We start from the raw sequence: 11,360 nt of genomic DNA, 5'->3' as shown, positions 1-11,360 counted from the left end.
CATGATTACAACATATGGCCCTTTCCATCTCCCTTCCAACTGTTCCTTTTTCCAATGCTTCACCCACACCCTGTCTCCAGGTTGGAATGAGTGACATTGAGTGATGATCCTGGGTGGGGATTGTTCCAACACATAGCTCCTTAGTTTTGTCACCTGTTTATTTAGTTCCTGTACCATTTCCATGGTCCAAACACCCCCCTTATGTCCCAAATCTGGCCACCCAGCTCAGTTTCTTCTCAGCAACACCGGCGGCCGACCATACATCAACTCAAAAGGTGACAATTTATGTTGTCTTCTGGGCGCACTCCTGACTGCATACAGTGCTAAGGGCAAGGCGTCTGGCCATTTCAAGTGTGTTTCAGCACATATTTTAGTTATTTTCTCTTTCAGGGTTCTATTCATTCTTTCTACTGTAGCGCCTCCCTGCGGGTGATAGGCACTATGGAATCGCCACTTTATCCCCACAGCTTGGGCTAAGGCCTGGTTTATGTGATGTACACACTCAGGCCCATTATCCGAAGAGATAAAGGACGGGTTGCCAAACCGGGGTATCACCTCTTTTAACAACAGGCGGGCCACCTCCCGTGCTTGTTTTGATTTTGTCGGGAACGCTTCTGGCCAACCAGTATACATATCCACCATTACTAACATAGCTTTGTATAAGCCACATCTAGGCATATCGGTGAAGTCTATCATGATGGAATCCATGGGGAAGTACGACTGGGGAATCGTTCCCGGAGGGATTATAGGACCTTGTCTAGGATTTACTTTAGCACATACTTCACATTGAGCTGTCACCCTTGCTACAATGCCAGCCAACCCATCAATATAATAGTCTCTGCCTAGCGCAGTCTCAAGAGCGGTCTTTCCCATATGGGTAGTTTCATGAGACATTTGTACTAGAGGCCAGGCCGCTGAGGCTGGCAGATATATTCTGCCATCACCTAGGGTATACCAGCCGTCCTTGAGGTCAGCTTTCAGGTCGTTTACTGCCTTTGCACATTCCGCCTGGGAGTATGAGGGCTTAATAGTGGGTGGGATAACACTTAAATCCTGGGCTATAAGAATGGACAGGTCTAGGAGGCTCCAGTGACGTCACCCTCCTGCTGGGTGCTCTAACAGAGCACTCCGTGTTAGAAGATTGTAAAAGTCAGTGAAACAGAAAATAAATCACTGTTCACTGAGCTTAGCATAATCTCTGGGTGAAAGAGGTTATCAGAATTGTGGAAGAGTGGCAGGTCTGACAGGGGGTTTGCTCTCAAGAGCGAATTTTCCTGGATTTATGACCCCACCGAATTCCACTCCTTCCAACTTCAGCACGCCCCTGTTTTTATCAGGGAAAAGGAGAGGAATGTCGCTTCTGCTCTAGAGGACTTATTAAATTGATTGATATTCCAAGCAGATGGGAATTTCACAAGTGTTCGATCTTTGATGCAGAATCAGCACGGCAAGTACCGACTCCCTTTTTGAAACTTGAAACCTTTCTTTGTCTTTGATTAATTGACTTTTAAAATGGCGTCTAAAAGTGAAAGTAAAATTTTTTAGTACGATGAAGCAGCGTTACTTGTGGATTGTTACAAACGGAGTTTTTTTATACTGAAAGGAGGGAAGGAGAGTTATTAAGTTTGAATTCTTGATTCTTTTGAAGACAGAATGGCAGCTAAACCTTTAAAGCCTTCTGGAAGAAGGGGATCTGAACCAAGTCTTGAGGAAATATTGAAAGAACAATTAAAACTTTCTGAAGATAGGCAAAAAGAGATGATGGAGAATTTTAATGCAAAAATAAGAGAAGATATTCTTATGGCAGTTCAAGGACTGAGTAAAAAAATTGAAGGATTGGAAGTGGAAATGCAACAGATCTCTCAGTCAAATAAGCATTTAGAAGACGAAATGAAAGGTGTTCAGAAAAAAGTGGATCAAAATGAAGATCAGGTTGTGATATTACAATATAAACTTATGGAAGGAGCTCTTAGAATTCGTGGTATGCGAGAAGAGCGTGGAAGACTTAAGAAAAATTATATCAGAAGCATTGGCTGAATTTATTGAAGCGGACCCCAAGAGGTAGCTTACCAAATTGATAAAATATATAGAGTTAATTCTTGGATTGCAAGACAGAGAAAGCTCCCTCGGGACATTGTGGTTTATTTTGTGAAAAGGACTATGAGAAATCAAATTCTGCAAGTTTCATATCAGACAACTTTAAAATTGGAGAACAGGAGTTGAAGGTGTTGAAGAGATTCCTTCAAAGATGTTAAGAGACAGGAAGGAATTTGCTTTTTACACAAGAACTTAAAAACATCAGATTCAATTCAGATGGGAGGTGCCAGTTGGACTGACACTATTCTATCAAGGAAGGAGATATAGAATTGACACTGTTTTAAAGGCAAAGTTTTCTTTCTACAGTTTTGAAAGTCGAAATAGAAGTGATAGAAAAACTTCAAGAGACTCAAGAAGGCGTGGTGCCCCAAGAGCCTTTATTGCTGCCAGTATTAGAGGAACCACAACAGCAAAGGGTGACAAGAGGAGCCCTTAAGCGTAAGAAGAGCAACAGTCTCAAAGTAAAAGTCAGGATCCCATTATGGAAGCTGTGGGAGGAGCTAGACGGAAGATACCGGAGGAGGAGCTTCCGTTGTCTGCTTCAAAGCTTCAGGAGGCCAATAATGGCAAATAGAATCTTGTCATGGAATGTTAATGGCTTGAATTCAGCTCAGAAAAGAAGGAAAATATTTCACTACTTGAAACAATTTAAAAATGATGTGATTTGTTTGCAAGAGACACATATAAAATTATCAGACCAAAAATATTTAATTAATTCAAAATTGGGTAACCATTTTGTTGCATCAACTTTGGAAAAGAAGCATGGAATTGTTGTATATATCAGGAAGGATATACCAGCTAAGCTAATTGAGGCAGATATTCAAGGAAGATTTATTGCTATTGAACTGGTGATAGATGCAAAAAAGACTTTGTTGATAGGTATTTATGCACCTAATCAGCAACAAGAAAAGTTTTACAAAATGTTACATGAGAGGTTGACCCTCTGGGATTATAGTTCGTTTATTTTATTAGGAGACTGGAATGGAGTAATTGATACAAGAAGGATAAGAGAACCTCCTCCAAGAAGATACCTATACATGCAAAATTACCAAAATCCTTTTTGAAATGATGGAAGACTTTGAGTTTAGAGATATATGGAGGTTACGGAATCCAGATGAGAGAGATTTTACTTTTTTCTGATAGGCATCAATCTTTTCACGCATTGATTTTATTTTAATTTCTAATGACTTGCTTTCTAGGGTGAAGAAAAGCGAAGATATTTCCGAGGTGTTTAACTGACCATAGCCCAGTATGGATGGAATTATTACAAGGGAAAAAGGTGGTAGAACATGGAGGTTGAATGAAAATCTGTTTAGATATGAGGATAATGTAACTTATTGTAAGAAACAGTTAAAAGAATTTTTGATTTTAATATGTACAAAGGGACACCTATAGGAACTGTGTGGGAAGCGAGCAAAGCGTTTATTAGAGGATATTGATTTACTTGGACAACAGGCAAAGGAATAATAAACAAAGGCAGCGTAGATATTTGGAAGAAGAAATTCAAAGGAAGCAACAGTTATTAATTCAAAACCCACAAGATCATAAACTTAAAGAGGCTATAAAAATATTACAGAGTCAATTTAATATGTTAATGGCAGACCAGGTGTATGAATATACAATATGCTAAACATAATACCTTTTGTAATGCAAATAAACCTGGGAGATGGTTGGCATATAATTTAAGGAAGAAACAGAAAGCACGTGTCATACAAAAATAGAATATAAAGGTAAAGAGATATACCAACAGGATAAAATTAAAAGGCATTCTCAAATTTTATACTGCACTATATACAAAAGACAAAATATTGGATAGGGACATTTATGATTATTTGAAAGATTATAAGGTGAATATTCTAACATTAGAACAGAGGAGGAGCTGAACGGCCGATAGCTACTGGAGAAATAGTGGAGGCAATTAAACAATTAAAATGGGGAAAACCCCTGGTACAGATGGTCTTACAGCAACTTATTATAAAAAAACAGAGGATGAAATATTAGGCCCACTTAAAGAATTATTTAATCAGATACAATTAGGAGTGGGAATACCCCCGTCATGGAAAACATCTTTTATTTCACTGATACCAAAGAGGAGCAAGACTGCTCTAAACCTGGTAACTATAGGCCGATTTCACTTTTAAATAATGATTATAAGATTTTGTAAAAATAATAGCAAATAGATTAATGTTAGTTTTACAACAAAGAATTCATACTGATCAATCTGGTTTTATAAAAGGGAGGCAGATGAGGAATAATGTTAGACAGATTATTAATATATTGGAATATTTGGAAAGAAGAATACTTCAGCGGCACTTATTTTTTGGATGCAGAAAGCCTTTGATCGATTGCATTGGGATTTTTTATTTAAATTAATAGAGAAAATGCAATTTGGAGACTGTTTTATTAGAATAATTAAAGCGATTTATGGAGAGCAAACAGCACAGATTATAGTAAATGGTAGTTTGACAGAAGTTATTAAGATTGCGAAAGGAACAAGACAGGGATGTCCCTTATCACCATTATTGTTTGTTTTGACTCTGGAACCATTATTAGATAAAATCGAAATTAATGAAAATAGAGAATTAAGATTAGACAATATGAGTACAAAGTTAGAGCTTTTGCAGATGATGTAGTGGTTACGTTAACGAATCCTATAAATTCAAGTAGATTTTTGTTGGAAGTAATTGATAAATATGGAAAGGTATCAGGATTTAAAATAAATCAGAATAAAACAAAAGTGATAATTAAAAATATGTCTATACAACAGAAACAAAAACTAGAGGAAATGACAGGATTTGAGGTAGTAAAAAAGGTTAAATATTTAGGGGTCTATATTAGCTCATCGAACAAGAAACTTTATAAGAATAATTATGACTTGCTATGGCAAAAAGTTCAGAATGATATGAGTGGCTGGAAGAAATTGCAGTTATCCCTATTGGGAAAGATTATGCTATTAAAATGAATGTGTTACCTAGATTTTGTTTCTGTTCCAGATGATACCTATAATTAAAAGGATAAAAATTTGGAAGATTGGCAGAGTGGGATTAATAAATTTATATGGCAGGGTAAAAGCGAGGTTAAAATGAAAATAATACAGGATACACGGGAAAGAGGTGGTTTAAGAATGCCTAACTTTAAACTATATTATGAAGCAGTAACCCTTTCAGTAATAAGTGACTGGTTTAACTTAACAGAGGAAAGAATTTTGAATATAGAAGGTTATGACTTGTTATATGGATGGCATGCGTACTTATTTTATGGGAAAAAGTGGATAGGGCTTTTAAGAATCATGTGTTGAGAAGTGCTCTTTTGGTCTGGAAAAAATATTCCTATAAATTAGATTACAAGATTCCTATATGGGCGAGCCCTAGACATGCAATAGAGAATATAAATATAGAACAGAAACAGGAAATGATTACATATAAAGAACTTTTGTATGCTGAAGGAGGTAGATTGCAATTAAAATCATTACAGGTATTAAATGAAGAAGGGAGGAATTATACTTGGTTTCAATATGGGCAAATAAGTGCTAGATGGAAAGAAGATCAAAAAATTGGTATAATGCAAAGGGAGGAAAATTTAATAAAGCAAATTAGAAATCAGACCCAGGAGCATATAAAGAGATTGTATAATGTGTTGCTTGAAATAGATTCGGAAAAGGATTTGGTAAAGATTGTATGATAAAATGGGCACAGAATATTCAGGAACCAATAATGTTGGAAACATGGGAGAAAATTTGGGTTAGAAATGTTAAGTTTACACAAGCACAGAATTTAAGGAAAATTTTTATAAGATGTTTTATAGATGGCACTTAGATCCCAAAAATTATCATGTATGTATCCTAATATCCAAGCGAAATGTTGGAGGTGTGATTGTGATGATGCTACATATTTTCATATTTGGTGGACTTGCAAGAAAATTAAGGTCTTTTGGATAAGAATTTGGTGGATTATTCAAAATGTACTGAAGAAGAAGATAAAGTTCCTGCCACAATTTTTCCTTTTGGGAATTATAACGGATTGTACAGGGATTGAGACTAAATTGATTTTGAACTTAATAACAGCAGCAAGACTGTTGATTGGACAATACTGGAAGAAGAAGAGATACCTACAATAGAAGAATGGATATTGAAAGTTATTAATTTGGCTGAGATGGCTAAAATCTCAGCGTTTTTAAAGACAATACAGGAAAGATATTTAATTGAATGGAAAAATGGATTGATTATCTACAAAACAGATATCAGATTAAGAAATATCAGATTGCCTTTGAATAATTAGAAAGTTATTTTATGTAATGGGGAGGGGTTGGGAGGCAAAAGCTTTGGATGTGGTTATTTGGATTGGAAGGAAAATTTTATTCTATGTTTGGTTTATGTATAACTTTACCTTGTGATTGACCGGGAAGCCGGGGGTGGGGAGGGAGGGTGTTTTGTTTTGTTTTTGGGAGGAGGGGAAAAGGGGGAAAAATGTTTTTGTTTTTTTAAAACTCTTTCAATAAAAAAAAAAAGAATGGACAGGTCTGGGGTGACATCATCCCTAAGGGCCGCAGCCCGCGCCTCCAGATCAGCTGCTCTATTTCCAAGGGCTACCCTATCATCACCACGTTGATGTCCCTTGCAATGCATCACTGACACTCTCTTAGGTTTCTTCACTGCATCAATGAGATACTGAATCAGGTGTCCATGTTGAATGAATTTGCCTGCCGAATCCCTAAACCCTCTTTCTTTATACACTGCCCCATGGGCGTGCAACGTCAAAAAGGCATACTTGCTATCTGTCCACACGTTCAACGTTTCGTCCTCTGCCCTGTTCAGAGCTCGTATCAGAGCCCATAGTTCAGCAACCTGTGCACTCCTCTTACTTCCCAGCGGTCCACTTTCTATTACTCTACTGTCATCAACTATTGCATATCCTGCTACTCTTTTGCCCTCATGCATGTAACTGGACCCGTCAGTGTACCAGTTATACTTTGCGTTTGGTAAGGGGATGTCTGATAGGTCTGGTCTGGTGGAATATACATTATCCAACACATGCAGACAGTCATGTTCCAGGGTTGTCTCAATTGGTAACAAAGTTGCGGGGTTGAGACGCGTGGACACATGAAGTCTGACGTGTGGATTTTCAATCATCATGGCCTGGTACTTTACCAGCCTCTGGTTACTGATCCACAGATGTCCTTTGTTATCCAACACCGATTGGACCGCGTGTGGGGTGTGTACGTTAATGGGGCATGAAAACGTCAATTTATTACAATCCTGCAACAGTTCAGCTATGGCTGCTAAGACTTTCAAACAATGGGGCCACCCTTTCGCCACTCCGTCAAGCTGCTTTGACAGATACGCAATCGGCCGTTGCCACGCCCCTAACTGCTGAGTCAAAACACCTAAGGCTATGTTTTGTTTTGTATCCACATATAGGTTAAAGGGTTTTTCCAGGTTTGGCAGAGCCAACGCTGGAGCCCTAGTCAATTCCCTTTTTATTTCCTTGAATGCTCTACTTTGTTCCTCGGTCCAGACAAACTCATCGGTGTTGCCCCCCTTTGTAGAAGCATAGAGGGGCGCTGCCAATAACGCGAAATTGGGGATCCAGATTCTACAAAAGCCTGCTAGCCCTAGAAAACCTCGCAACTGTCTCCTTGTCGTGGGTTCTGCTATAGCCAACACTGCCTCCTTCCGTTCAGGGCCTAACGACCTTTTTCCTTGTTCAATGTCGTAACCCAAATACCTCACCCGTTGCTTCACTAACTGGGCCTTGTTCCTCGATGCCCTATATCCACACTCTACCAAGAGGACAAACAAGGCTTTGGTGTTCTCCCAGCATAAGTCCTCAGTCTGCCCAGTAACCAGCACATCGTCCACGTATTGTAACACTGTGTCTCCCTTTTGTCTAGGTACATAATATTGTAAATCCCTTCCTAGAGCCGTTCCGAACAGGGTGGGTGAGTTCTTGAACCCTTGGGGTAGACGTGTCCAGGTGTATTGTAGTTTAGTTCCCGTGGTCGGGTTTTCCCATTCAAATGCGAACAACGGCTGGCTCACGGGGTGTATTGGGATCGTGAAAAACGCATCCTTTAGATCTATGACCGAAAACCATTTGGCTTTAGGCGGGATCAGGCTTAGTAAGGTGTATGAGTTCGGGACAGCCGGATGGATCGTCACTGTGACGTCGTTAATAATCCTAAGATCCTGTACCGGCCTAAAGGAGACCCCATCCGGTTTCCTTATGGGTAAGATCGGGGTGTTCCAGGGTGACTGAATAGGGACCAAGGAATAGGAACTTCTGGATAATTTCGTAAATGGCGGTGAGTGCTTCGCGCGAACACGGCCTTTGCCTAATGTGTACCGGTGTGGCGTATGGTTTCACTTCCACGATCACTGGCGGATGGTGAGCGGCAAACCCAGGAGGGTTATCTTCAGCCCACAGCTCTGGCACGTCAAACTCCTCCCATTTCCTGTCCTCTACAACCTGTGCCACCATTAGCCTCCATACGGAGTCAGGATCATGGCTGACAGTGATACTTTGTTTTCCCTCATTGAAGGATATGGTGGCCCCCAATTTGTTAAGTATATCCCTGCCCAGTAACGGGATAGGGCATTCAGGTATGTAGAGGAACTCATGTTGGAGGTTTGATCCCTTATCTGCCTTTCCACCACTTGGCCCGACACTCCTTGTACCCTTATTTGGTGTATCCCTGGTGCAGTGATCAGATTATTCACTACGGATCTCCCCGCACCGGTGTCTACTAGGAAGGTTGTCTGTTGGCCCCCAATATTCATAGTAACCAATGGCTCAGGCGGGGCCTGCTCCAAGCCTGGTCCCCGTCAGTCCGACCATCCCGTTCCAACTAGACCAATCTCTTCCACAGCCTCCGTACTTCCATACGCTCTACCTCTTGAGCCCCTGACTCCTCGGCTACCAAATCCTCTTCCCCTCGGAGGGGATCGGGGTGGTGGTACTGGGACATAACCTCCTCTTCCCATCTCACCTCTACCTCTTCCGGTTTGCCTAAACCCAGGCCTGTATCCTCTCATTCTGCGACTTGGCAATAACCGTCGTGGGCATTCTCTTTGCCAATGCCCTTCTGCTCCACAATGCGCACATTGGTTCAGACCCAGGGTCCGTCCTCCTTGCAAAGCCACCGCTAACAGTTCCGTTTTCTTGTGCATACGAGCATCCCTTTCTTTCTTTTCCACCTTGTCTCTATTCACATACACTTTCCTAGCCACTTCCAACAACTCTGTAGTATTTTTCCCTAGAGCTCCCTCTAGTTTCTGTAACTTCTTCCTAATGTCGTCATAGCTCTGCGCTATAAACCTCTCATTTAACATGCGCACATTTTCCGGTTGCCTCGGGTCAACCTGTGTATACAGCTCATATGCCTCGATCAGCCTTTGCAGAAAGCCTTCTGGGCTCTCGTCCGCTTTCTGCATGATCAAGGACGGCTTAGACATGTTGACCGGAGGCTTCCCTGCCCTTCTCAACGCTTCTACTGTCAAGTTTTGATATTCTCTCAACTGCGTCATTTGATTTGCTTCTTTTGGATCCCATCCTGGATCACGATCAGGGGCCCGAACCGCCAGTTCTGGTCCCACATCCGCCATGTTTGGGAACCGTTCCCTCATACACGCCCTAACCGCTGCTTTCCACTTTTCCCTTTCCTCAGGTGTCAATAAGGCATTCAACAACTGCTGCACATCCTGCCAATTGGGGTTGTGCGTTTGTATGATGGTTTGGAACAGATCTGCCATTTCCGTTGGCTTACTGGACAATGGCCCATAATGCTGTTTCCAATTCAGAAGGTCAGTAGTCGAGAACGGAACGTACTGAAAGCACGGTCGGTACTCAACTACTCCCTGGGGATTCACTACTTGCTGATCCATTTGCCTTAACGGTGCCACAAACTCATCCTGGTCTGCAGCGGCTGCCGCCTCTGCCTTGGCGGCTGCCGCCCTGGTTGTTACCCCTACTGCTGTAGCCGCGGCTCCTTCTTCCTCGCTTTCCACTTCCGGGTCCTCTTCCACCCTCTCTGACTTTGGTGGTCTTCCCCTCTTTGACTGCTTTTTCGCTTTTGGGCGAACCACTGGCTCACCCCCCTCGGCTCCCTCGGCCTGGTCATCTCCATCCCCTGCCTGTGGCTGAGGTGGGGGTGGCGCTCCCGGGTGCGGCGGGGGTGCATATGGCGGGGGTCTCAGGATAGTTTCCTCCTCCTGGACCAATATCTGCTTTTTGGTGTCTGATACTTTTGTTTCAGATACTTTCACATCCTTCACTCGCTTAGTGACTACATCCAACCTTTTTCCTTTCCCTTTTCCCCGCGGGCGGGCTACACATAACCGGACCATCTCAGCCTGACACTGCAATAGGTCATCGGCCTGTTCATCCACTGCATTAGACCACTGGTCAATGTATGGGAACTGGTTTGGGTATTTTTCCTCATTTGCCACTATCAGGTTCCATAGGTCACTGATAGTCTGGCACTTAAACGAGCCCTCGGTTGGCCAGCCCGTTCCCAGGTGTGGCCACTGTTTTTGGCACAGGTATTTCAGGCGTTCTCTGGTCACCGGGGGGTAGGGAACCTTGTACTGTGTTTTGTTGTAATAGTTCTCAAACCCTTTCAGCATGCAAGCCAAGGGGGTGCTTGGCGTGCTACTACCTCCACCCATCCTAACAACACTGCCAATGACCCGTAGCGCCGGATGTTCCAACGGTCACTAAACGGGAACTGCACTGGCTTAACCTCCCACACAGCCTAACCGGACTTCTTTAGGACAACCGTCCCGAGTCCAGGGGGTTGATCGGGCCCCCTCTTCTGTCTTCAACTGAGACAGGTACACAAACAGTTTATCTATACTCGCCTGCGGCGTCTTCACACACACGTCCTGGCCAGGATTCGGTTCAGACCACCGTTCCTTCCCGCAAGAGTTCTTGGACTAGCCGTCAGCACCGTCGATCCCGCCGAGGTGTCACTGCCGTCTCCCAGAGGAAGGACCCCCGTGGCGCCTGGAGAATGTTCAGGAGTGACCCCTGGGTGGGCCCGAGGGGTCGGGCTGCCCTCAACGAGATGTCGTCTCGCTTAGTGTCCTGCCGCGGTCGCCATGAAGCTGTTGTAGAAATGACAAGACACAAGCCAGCTCCTCTGGGAAGGAAGGGTTTATTATATATGCGCAGGTTCAAGTACAGAACAAGGCTGTAAGTCTGAACAAATTAGGGGATTTCCAGCCAGGCTTTATATACCTTATAGCTACGTGCAAGCAGCAAATATGT

General features: G+C 42.5%; 1 pseudogene; it reads right to left on the bottom strand.

The window, feature by feature from the left end:
* Positions 1–225: 225 nt before the first annotated feature.
* On the bottom strand, positions 226–10,759 carry LOC131194974 (uncharacterized; annotated as a pseudogene).
* Between the last annotated feature and the right edge of the window lie 601 nt (positions 10,760–11,360).

This window comes from Ahaetulla prasina, chromosome 3, assembly GCF_028640845.1.
Source record: "Ahaetulla prasina isolate Xishuangbanna chromosome 3, ASM2864084v1, whole genome shotgun sequence".
In the NCBI taxonomy this organism is placed as follows: domain Eukaryota; kingdom Metazoa; phylum Chordata; class Lepidosauria; order Squamata; family Colubridae; genus Ahaetulla; species Ahaetulla prasina.
Note: the sequence above shows the minus strand (reverse complement) of the source record. Positions and strands in the feature narration are given on the sequence as shown.